Genomic DNA, 12,470 nt, shown 5'->3' with positions numbered 1-12,470 from the left:
TCACAACGCTCGATGAAATCATTAACGCTATAGCAACTGCCTTCCAGGTACCGCTCTACCCGCCGGGTGGAAGAAAGTAAAGTCCGCCGAACCCATGGAACGGTGCCTGGAACGAACATGAAACAAAATCAATTAGTCATTCCGAGAGGACAGGAAACAGGTTGTTCCACCACTTTGGCCCTCCAAGCGTCCAATACCTGCGGGGTGTTTTTGATACGCGCGTTATTGAATTAATCGTGACTAAGAGGATATGTCAACAGAACGAGCAGTTTTGACAGCTTGATTGTGTTTGACTCGGGCAATTTCCGGTGCCGAAAAGAAGCGTACATGCCAGCCCGACGGGAGAAGTTTAAACCACCGTTTCAATGAACTATCCAAACGGAAGTTGTGTAGGCGTTTGTCGGAGGAAAAGCGTTTGCCCTTTCATTATTTTAATACTGCAATCAATTAAATTCAGCAACAAACGCTAAACGTGTTAATCCTACTTACAAACAGCTTTAAAGCTCAAGCGATAAAAACCACCGTTTCAATAAAGCCACAGCCACATGTAGAAACCAAAGCTACAGTAGGATGAAAAAAAAACTCGCAACAAATCAATTCTCTCCAAACCACAGCCGCTAGAAATCGAATTCTATCGTCCGTTATGAAAGCGAACCTTCCTGTAACATAACTCAATCAGCGGGCGGGCTCAATGGCAATGCCGCACGGCACGCAGTGATAAATTGATGATCAGCTGACCGTCCCATTCCTTACGCGTTCGATGCCGGTGCGATTGGCAACATGCTTCAACAAATTTGTCCACCAAATTTATACTCCTACCCGCACACCGCAGCCGACTCATAAATTTCGACGCCAGTTTTGAGCCCAAGTGGAAGTTTTACGGCATCATTTTTTATTCTCACCGTTGCTGCAGCACGAAAGCAAAAACAATGATCATGTATCACACTCCGGCAGTACAAATGATTGCGCACGTACGCACGCACGCACGATTGAATGGCATGTAGTCAGCTGGAAGCTGCCACACCAGCGGTAACCGTGGTTTGAGTAATGGTTTTAAAGAACTGTTGGTGGCTTTCTTTGCACCGGGAGAATGAATTGAATTAATACGCAAAGCCCATCGCTCACTTTTAATAACGGAATGTACGGAAAAAAATAAAGCAACAAATGTGTTCAGGCTTCCGGAAAGTAGCATTCCACGTAACAATTGAAATCAGAATAATGCAGCCTGCAGCGTGCAAACTGAAAAGCAAGCGCACCGATTCTCATTTCATTACGTTTGCAATGTTTAATCGGCTTGCATTTTTTGTTTTGCCTCATTGTTTTTTTCGCTCAAATGTTTCGATGAACAAAATAGTACTTTATTGATGAGCGGATTATTTTACATGTAAGTAGATTAAATACGAGCATTTTACACCCTAAAAGAATAAAAAAGTTGCCTGAAAGTATGCAAACCACACGGCGCTCAAGCCGCTTACATACGCCACAAAGTATGCAATTCGCTTTGTATCCAAGTGGATCCAAGTGCACCAGTCCGCTAAATCTATTAAGATGCATAATAAAGCGTACAAACGCTTCTTTGTGCATGATTTGTCTGCCCTAAATTGACGTTCCTCAGCGTGCTTGTGCCTGCCACGCCACAGCGATCTTGGCGATAATTTATACGCTCACCCAGTGCTCACCACAGCAGCATGTCACGACGATACCTTCGAAACCTCGTTTATCTCCATGCATTATGAAGCATAATAAAGCGTTGTGCAAAGGGATGTATTTGAAATATTCATCAAATACTCAACACCTGTAACGGATGATGCACCCGGGCAGTGTTTGTTAGCGACGCTCGTGAATGTATGCATATATCACTCAAGCTTCTTCGTCCCGATTCCATCCGTTTCGGTAGATACAATGCGATTAATGAGAAAAGTGTTGCACTTTTTTTTCGTGCTAACCGTTTCATCTATGTTGACGAACCGCCGAACTAACATTATTCACTGTATCATACTGTCTCTCTCTGTCTCTCTATCTCTCTTTCTCTCCATCTCTTTTTCGTTATGTATCATTTGAAATACACGTTAGTGGTATCACTACTTGACTGGCGTGATCTCGAACTCTGGTAGCTTGTGTGAAGCATGTGGGCATAGGTTCACACTGCAACCTGGCCTCCACCTTGCTGCTCACCCATGACGGTCATGAGCATGGGTAACCGGGCTGATTTAATACCTACCTGCCAGCACTGGAATGTCGGTGCCGGGCAAGATGCATTGCCAAACGAGCCAAACCGAGCACTATCAGCAATGGGTTCGTGTACCCACACCCATTGGCCCGTGTCGTGGCGCTAGTACAAGCGGCAGGATATGAGTGAAATATGGCGTAAGATCGGTCGACTCGGCTTTTACGGTGAGCAAAGAAGGAGCAAGGCATGCCACACACAAAGAAAAAAAGCTCACCGTTGGCCGGTGGAACTACATAAATCTCGAAATATTTTACATCCCACTAGTCTGCGGTGCCGGGCTGAACCGGCTGTATGTGTGTATGTGTGTGTGCACCTGTGCGAATCCAAACTTTGGCCATCAAGAGAGATACCCCGAACACGGTCCGTTTGTATGCAGCATTCATCCCTGAACACTAACCGTATGATGTCTTTTTTGGAACAAAATCGACCTACCGTAAATGAACCGCACATTTTTTAAGAACAAATGAAGCGAAAAGCTTTTGCTGTTTACAAAGAAAGGATGGCAAAGCTGTGATTGTTCTATAAAAATGGCTCTATAGAAAATTACAGTTTGCAATGAGCATTTAAACAATCGTTCACTAGTGACCTAGTGAAGATGCATTAAGAATCTATTATTGGGGGCCTTCACGATTCTAGTCTGTTTTTTGTATGGAGTTTGACAGTTGGAGGCTGAAATCATGTAAACACTCCATACAAAACCACACAAGAAACTAGCCTGCAATTTTCAGTCTAGATTATTCTAGCCTCAAAGCTAGAAATAGATTCGAGTACCTGCTCGAAAACACGGGTCTGTTTACATTTATCCCGAGGTGCATTAAAGAGATCTGGTGACGGAATCCAGAATCAAAGTGTATGTAGTTCAGGTGATCTAATAGAATGTTTTTATAGCCAAATTATTAATTTTTATCAAAAGAATATTAATTTTTGACAGGATGGGTGAAAACTTTTGTTCAAACAAGCTTTCAGGAGGCTTGACGAATACACAAAACACTATTAAAATCTTCATTCAGAAACAGAAGCGATAAAAATCAGCCTTCTAAATTTATACACCTTGGGATAAGCCCACCTGTATATTATACTCACTTAGAAAGCTGCTCGAAAACTGCTATACAATGCAAACAGCTGACAGGCTGACATTTCAGCCTACGAACTTAAAACAGAAAAGGCCCCATTATTATTTTTTTTTTTTTCAAAATAAATTGCTTTTTCATTAACATTTTTAAATCGCTTTAAAAACAGAAATATCAAAATGTTCTAAACAAATTGTATTAAATCAGTTATTTATAATTATAAAATTATAAAATGTATTCAACAAATACCAATTAAGCACCTATATTTTGCCTAAACACGTGAATTTTGATTTACGTGGATGCTTCGGAAACGCATAAATCGCGTATCTCACACTGTGAACTATAGTAGTTGATAATAAAGCTTTTGCATACTTTTAGGCGCATAATACAACCCGTATGTCACGTGCATACAACAGTTTGTGTGACACATACGCCTAAAAGTATGCAAAATTTGCTACACAGTTCTATCTTATTAGCTTTAATTTTAGTAATACTACTTCTAAAAGTAGCTACAATCTAGTATGTTGCATACCTTTAAGCGGTAACTACACTGCGGGAGGATAAAACATAATCATACCATTTTATTCCTACCATCTGTTTAGGAAATAGTGCAAACCTTCATTATATTCTTACTTCGGTGCTAAATTTATCGTTTCCCAGCCTACCGCTTGTGAAGCCACGCAAACAATTACAGTGTATAACAACCGCTACCATATTATTTCCCAAAACTAATTCTCATCCCGCTCTTCCAGCGGCAGCACTGGCAGCACCAACGATGGGAACGATGATTATCGCTATCGCAACCCATTGCTGCACAACCGGTGGCTTCATTTGTGGCGTCAACCATTGCACCGAACAACTAGCGAACATTGTGTGGCCAAGCAAACCGACCTTTCACGGCCCACGGCCGAGCAGGGTGCTGATATGATTTTGTATACCCGCACAGCCGCCGCATAATAGTTGAAATGGCGAATGCAACAATACCAGCCAGCGGTTGCCAGCAAGCATTCGTGCATGTTCTACCATTTCGGTAGATAGCCGCTCCTTCTCTCTCTCTCTCCCAGCTAGATACAGCGGGAGATTGTAATTTTGCGGTCACTTTTTCCACACACTGGCCGTGGCTGGGAGGCTTTCCGTGCCATCGCGTTCTAGACACACCGCACACGCAGACGTTTTGTGAGTTTAATAACAATGCACGAGCAGCAGTTCGTGGGCGGACGATTCGAGAAATGGATGCACCGCATTAACACACGTGTACTACCAATGTACGGCGCAGGGGGGCTTTTGAGCCTGCCAACCGGAAGGCTGATTGCTTGTCACTAGCTGTAAATGATATGTTTGCAAGTAAGCGTATTAGCGGCCCAACGAGATAGGATCATTTGAAGGCGCATGGGAGGGTGGTTTTTGGTGCAGTGCATTGTGCTTGTGCAGAAATGTGAAGTGTAAACGATACCCAAGCGATGAGTTGAATTGTATCCACTCAATATTCAACACTTCCTAATGGTTAGGGAAAATATTTACCTTTAACAACTACAATACCTTTCAAATGCTCACAAATTTAGCTGAAACCATAGCTAGCTGCACACATTTAGCGCAAACAATCGCCTTTTTTGTTAACCCAGACGCGCAAACTTCTCGACATGTGTGTTGCGGTTTGCGTAGCAACAACAAAACTAGGTTACAGTTGTATTTCCAGCGAGCAAACTAAACCAACGCAATGTGCAATGTTTACACTTTGGATTGGTTCATTCCCCGGAATCCAATTTGGAAATAGTGATATTTTGATCCAATTTAACGTTTTATAAATAAAACAGTACAGGATGTACAGTCCCTTCTTTTTCATGAATGTTGGAACGGATATATACTAATAATCCAAGAAAAACATAAAAATAATAGACTGCTGAGAAGCGCCAAGCAACAAACTGTAATACTTCAATGCAGCTAGAAGCAGTAGCGAATAAATAAATAAAACATTTGCTTGCACTAAAACATCCCCTTTCGCTGCTGCTACTGCCATCTAGTGGAGAGTAGACAAATGAACACGGCAAAGGAGGCGCCCAGCTCTTCATGAGATAAGGTAAACTAAAAACCAAACAAAAACACATTTCTGTCCGTTTGTTAAGCATAAACAATTTTATTTATAAACCATTCTAAACAATTTTGTTGACATCTGTTATCCAATCAAAATTATTGCTATTGTTTCCCTTTACAAATGTTCAACCACCGCAGTACAGTCACAGTAATAATTTGATTCTGCCATCCGCTGTCATCCCATTTTCGCTATCACATTACACCTGCCCCCATGCCTGCCACTTAAAGCTTACACCGTTTGTTGCAAATTGTATGCGCGACTATTTAGTGTTCCACCATTTATTTCATTACCTTCCCCCGCTCTTGCTCGGCTGTTTTATTCACAAGAGTTTGTACATTCGTTTGTACATGTGCACACTACGTACGGCAACGGCAAAGGCAGCAAGAAAACAAACACTAAAGGAGACAAGGCAGAAAGAAAGCAAAAGCACATCTAACACGCTACAATTTGGTTTCCCTTTGCTGGCGTTCCTGGTTATGGCTTCGAGCACCCTCTCGAGCGCGGGGAAGCGAGGCTAGCCAGCGAAGGTGGCGCACTAGTTTTATGCAAACAAAGTGGTAGACAACAGTGTCATGTTCATTTCATGCCACAACAATCGTGTCGTCTGTGGCAGTGAAAGAATTTCACTGCTAACAAACAACAACAAAAAACAGGAACAGTACCACCAAGCAGTGTACGGTGGCGCAATGTTGGTCAACCCGGGAGCATACGTTCCAGCCAAGGAACGTGCAAAATGGGTTCCTTTATCATCTCGAAACTATTCCCGTGCGAAGAAGGGGTTTTTGTATTCTTTGTAGGTTTTAGGACATGTAATAACACATCGTTGTGTCGCGGCAGCTTAAACCAACTCGACATGCTTATGATACCGACTATACGGCGTGTGATGCCACAAACACCTACCAAGCGAACGTTCGTAGAATGTTTAATTTAAAGGGCAGTTAGCATTCGGTATAAAGCTGTGCTGCCTTTGGTAGACACTTATATGTAGCCCGCAAATGTTTAAAGACTCTCACTTCACCTTAACAATCATCTGCTTCAAAGTAAAGAGAACTCGGTTTTAATAACCCTGTAGTAAGGTCAGCATTGGTTTTTACTCAATATGAAGCATTTTAAACTCCCCCAGCAGTCAGCTGTGCTGTACTTGACCATGACCTCCGAGATCCGCACCAGCCGTAAGCATTGGTTACTCTTGACCGCACGGCAAACGGCTGATTGCGCCACAAAGCCCAACATTTGCTACATAGCATACTAATTACCCCCTTGTGAGACGGTCCTCGGCAGATGCTGCAGCACAACAATCACCGTACACACCTTGTGTGCCGTGACCAGATGCACAGGCTAGATGGTGAACGATACCGGGCTACCACCGTTTTCGTTTGAATCGTTGCCAATGGCTGTACCTTCCGTGCAGACAGGCTTCGCTACAGCACAAACGTTACATAGCGGAGGAAGAGCGAGCGAGTGAATATCCTCGAAAGATACCTTTGGCTCGCAGCAGAAGCAACGCAAGCTTATGCAAATGCATTCTCACAACAATTAAGCGTACAAGAGGGTCCAGTGTTGCTGTGGGATGTAAATATTCTTCGGCGTCTACGGGAGTCATGATACATTGTTCCGTTTTGCAGATTGTTTTTATTTGAAAATTGCACACTAAAATTTGTATCAGAGAGCTTCAGGTTGATATAAACATTCTTCATGAAATGCTTAATTGGACTTAATCTGAGTTGAAATAAAATGAGTGATTTATGTATAAGCTGGCGAAAGGTTTAGTAAAAACCGATCTAATTTTTATAAGTCCATATGCAATGTTGCCCGTTAAATAGAAGGTCTAAAGTTATTCTATAATAGTTAAATTGTATAATAGAAGATTCAGAACATATTTTTGTTTGAATACTATCCCAGCCTTGGCACATTCTGATCTGAATCAGCTATGCATAGATTAATAGGGTACATTATGCGATTCATTATTTATTTTTGTTCAAAGTATTAATAAAAGTTTTAAAAATATATGAAAAGTGGCACTCATATAAGCTTTTTATTTCAATTAATATGCCATTTCAATGCTTATTTTCTTCACAAATTTCAGATAGAATTTCGATTTTATTGCATTCAAAAAAAATTACGAGAATCTTTAATAGCGCATGCTGAACACCCCTGTGCTCGCTTGAACAGCCACAGCGCTCGGGGGGAACGAATGTGTACACTGTCGCACAGACCAAGCGCCGCTGGCTGAGCAGTAGCGGCGATACAGGGCTCTTGGGAAGCGAATTTTTATTCCGTATTGTGCAAAGTGTTTCTTTATTATATTATTATATGTTTAATGAGGTAAAATCTGGATGAAAAAGATATTTCAAAACAAAAATATGTATACAGTATACGAATTAAGCAACTACAACTTTGTAAAACAGTACAAGCACAACTTATTTACACACATTATCAAAGGAAGGTACGGCGACAATCCATGTCATTAATTGTAGGACACAGCACGTCAGAAATTAAACACCACAAAGTTGAAGCAAATCAATTTGCTTAGTTTGTTAATTGTTTCTAAAAATTAGGAAAAAAAAAAGTTTAAATATTAAAATCCATAGCTATGACCTGAAGCACCAATAAATGTGTATACAATAAACACGATTATTTAATCGTTTTTTATGATTTATTTTATTTAATTATTTTTATATCATTCATTTAAATGTTTTATCAATTTTACATTATTTCTTTCTTTTTTCATTATTTTTCTTATTTGTTTTTTATTTTATTTTATTTGTTTATTTAATTTTTTATATTTATTTTATTTATTCCCCGTAAACTAGAAATGAACTTTTGCTCGCACCCCATCCAAACCGCACAAAGCAACCACAACGACTTGCCCCTCCATTCACTCCCGATTCCAGTGCACAATCTCACTGACTTACGCCTAGCATACGCCGCCCAATGCAATGCGGAACGATCGCGAGCAGCGAAACAGCACGGAAGCACGTGGTTAGGAATCGGAGGGAGCGGCGCAATGGAGAGCACTGTGAGGTAATGAAGCAAGCAGTGAAAAAAGAAAAGAAACCCCTCACGATCGCGAAAACCGATCGTCTCCGATGCGATCCGCGCGTATACGCACGACAACCGAAGAGGGGGCGCACACGAGCGAACGCAGCCAAGTTGCGCTCTCTCGCAGGCGCCAACAGTAGTTTGGCTGCAGCATCCAACGGTTGCGGATCTGGCCCCGGGCCCGTCGTCTTCTTGTGCCGGGTTTGCGGAACGGTGCGTCCCGCAAAATAAACGCGCTTTGTGTAGTTCGTGCGATCGTGTGTGTGTGTGTGTGTGTGTGTGTGTGTGTGTGTGTGTGTGTGTGTGTGGCATGGTAGGTGATAGTTCAATACTGGATGGTGATGTTTAGCAGCAAAATTAAAACGAACAGTGAAACAACAACCCCAAAAGCTAGTGATCACCGCGTGCGATAGCGCATCTCATCAAGCAGCGTTCCGCTGGGTGGCCGGCTCTCGATAGCTAAATTTATATTCTTAGTGGGGTCTCGGTTCTTTTCTTCGGTTTCTTTTTTGTTTTTTTTTTTGCACATCACCGGCATCGTTTTAACGAACTGTTTACAATTTACAGTGACCACCCGCAAAGTCCCGCGATGAGTGAACAACTTTGGGGAAAAAATTGGCGAAAATCTAAAGAGGTTTTTCGTAGTGCGGTGTGCAACCTTTCTACCCATTTGGAGCACACACACACACACACACACACACGTGTTTGGAGAATCGATGGCAATCGTGGGGCTTCTTTGAAACGGGTTCGATTGTGCGCCATTTGACACCGATCGACACACGCCAACACGGGTGCGCAATTGAGCGGTAATTGGAATCGCGCCCGTACTCTAGCATCACCGTAGCCCGTGCTGGTCCGTTACGGACAATTAGTGAGCCGGTCCAACACACGGACGGCGTAAGCGACCCCATCCCATCGCTTGGCTGTGAGTGTGGTGTTGTGTTTGGGATATTGTCGATCGCCATCGCGCCTTGCTGTAAGCGAAATGGTCACTCTGTGGTCCCACACACCATGTGGTCGAATAGTTTGGTGTGATGTCGCGCTCCTAGTTTTCTGCAGTTTATTTATAAACTTTCTGAAACTATCAGCGCAGGAAATGAGCGGTTGGACATCTCACGCACCAAACTTTTTTTTTTTTAATTTTTCCCAATACTCTGATCGCCGCTGGTGGCGTGGTGCGACATTTCCCTTCGAACGCGTTGCCATTTTCCACCCCTTTGACAGATTGATTAATTGAGCCGATTAATCATACGCCTTGTGGACTTGCTATTGGCAATACTGTTTTCAAAGGGTGGAATTGTGGAATTGTGGCATGCAACAGCCGGCGGATTTCCCAAAATGTCGAACAAGGGTTTCATTTTTCGGCACATGGCGACGCATGGTCTTTTACGATCGGCGCTTACGATCAATGGTTTGTGTGTGTCTGTGTTTTAAGTATCTGCTCCCGTTCTCGTCGGTTGCCTTGAGTTGAAACACATAAAGAAACACAAACGAAAACACACATTAAACAGACCATGGCGATGCTCCCCGGCCCCGTCACATACGATCGGGCGGGATCAATGTTTTTTCGTTCGTTTTATTTTCGTATTTTTTTTTGCTTCTTCTCCTTCTTCTATTTCGATGCCGCAACCGTTAATTGACCATATGTCACCGCTGTGGCCCCGCAAGCGCACAAACGTAGGCCGTGTTTTTTTTCATTGATTACGTTTCCGGCTGACTCCACTGACCATCGCAATCCATCGCCATTCTTGCGCTGGGGAGTAACACAGTTACGGTTGAAGCACAAAACAAAACAAAAAACTATCTACGCACAATCGGTTTTGGTGCGAGAGGTTAAAGGGTAGCGCACTTGTTTGCACCTTCATAAACAAGCGCGGCGTGGAAAGAGGGGTGCAAAGCCAATCGCGTCTATTGGGTGGGTTAGAAAGTTAGCAGTCTTGCAGAAGATGTTCGTGCTGAAATGTGGCATTCGTCGCTGGTTTCATCTGTGATGGAGTTGATGGTTCAACAAGGCATTTTCGGAAGGAAATTCAATTATTTAATTGTTAAACGAAAATCCGACAAAAAGGTTCGGGTGAAGATGATAAACGGATGCAATTTGATAATTAAGTGAATTTAATAGTCCATTTTCGGAGTCAAAATTGGGAACCAATGGATGTCAATTTCGAAGTCAACTAAAGGATTATGTGCAAAGGAGAGTGCAATTAAGTTTTTTTTGTTTCATTGATCGTGAGTGTTTGTATGATAACGTTAGCATTAAAAAAGGGACTTTTTTGACTGATTGTAGACAAATAAAACTATTACAGATTATTTATTACTACGAACATTCTTTGAAAGGTAATTATTTAAGCTTACTTACAAAAATAAATTTACGACCTTGCAAGCAGCCTTCCGTCAGTTGTTCGGAATTTGGTAGACGAAGTCAAGCCTACACATGTTTTTTTTTTTTTAACATTTACCTTCAATTTATATGAATTTCTCCTCGGTTTTTGTGACAGAAATGATGGAGTAGAACTTTTGCATCCAGAAAAGTTCGTTGGGACGCAGCTGGTGAATATTAGTCTAGTTTGTAGACTTGGGTGTCTCATCGAAATGCCCCCTAAATTCGCCTAAAACGATCGCACTAAGTTTTGGCGTCATTGCTTGCCACTGTGAAGCCAGTGGAAGCGATTTCTGCTTCCTGATATGTTTGCAGCATGTTTCCCAGCTACTATTTCACTGTTTGGCCGGTTGCATCGACCTCCTGGCCAAGCGAATGCTGCGATGAAACGAATTTTCCTCGGTTTTTATTTTCAGCATTATTTGGAGCTTCTTGTCGGTAAGGGTCGTCGACCATTCGGAACTCGGTCTTTTTTTTTTGCTATGCTCTGATGGTTGTCTGATAGTGCCAAAATGTTATAGATGCCGGAATGGTCTTATACGACGTCCACAAAGTACCGCACGAAGTCCGTTTAAGACGCTAGAAGGTGTCGTTCTTTGATCGCGCACGCTTCTGAACGAAGTTGCTTCACTTTTTTGGCCATCATGGTTAGAGTTCACCTGATACAGGGGTCAAATTTTGTCTACTGACTCATTGGATACTATTATTGATAATCTAATCAACGTTTCGTTAGTGCGTGTGAAGATTAACCCATTAAAGCCAACAATTTTTGTCCATTTTGATAATGCAAATGTTACATTGTGACGGTAAAGACGATCTTCTCACGATCATTTTTTAGTATTTCAATGCAATGTGGTTCATACTGTTTGAATATATCAATATAAAGACACTTTTTCCCCATCTGATGTTAACACTACAATAAAAACACATCTCCAAGATGCTAAATACTCTGATAACAGAAATGGAAGTACAGGGTGGCATCGTAGAAGTGATACACCTATTCGAGTACCCCTTTTATGTGTTTTCTGTCACTGTGTGTCAAACTCGCGGGCATATTTTGACAGCTTAATTTGTTTACTATTTATCGTGAAAAACGTACACTTAGTGCTCACTTCAGCTTTCTCATATATTATAATGGATTCAAGTCGAGAACAAATACAAAATATTTCCGAAAGGGTGACCAAATCTCGCTTGTTGCTGAATATGCACGCTGAATATGCACGCAGGCCACAACATCATCTTTTCGGACGAAAAACTGTTCACTCTGGAGGAAACCTTGAATAAGCAGAATGATGAGGCATGTATTCGGGATATAACAGCCGATAAAAGAACAGTCGAACGGTATCAAAATACGTCAACCGTGATGGTTTGGGGAGCTATCTCGGCCAAAGGGAAGTTTCCGTTATTTTTTATCGACAAAGGCGTGAAGATCAACAAGGAGTACTATTTAGAACACGTTTTTCAAGGCCACTTGAAACCATACGTTAAGAAGCTGATTGGCAACGACAACTTTTGCTTCCAACAAAATGCAGCTCCAGCCCATAAGGCTTCGATCGTTCAGAAGTGGTGCAAGGAGCATTTGCCATGTTTTATCAGTGCATCGGAATGGCCTGCGTCGTCTCCAGATTTGAACCCGTTGGACTTCAGCATATGGAT

The sequence above is a fragment of the Anopheles gambiae genome, chromosome 3 (assembly GCF_943734735.2).
Source record: "Anopheles gambiae chromosome 3, idAnoGambNW_F1_1, whole genome shotgun sequence".
In the NCBI taxonomy this organism is placed as follows: Eukaryota; Metazoa; Arthropoda; class Insecta; order Diptera; family Culicidae; genus Anopheles; species Anopheles gambiae.
The sequence above is the reverse complement of the archived record's forward strand: the minus strand, read 5'-3'. Positions refer to the sequence as shown.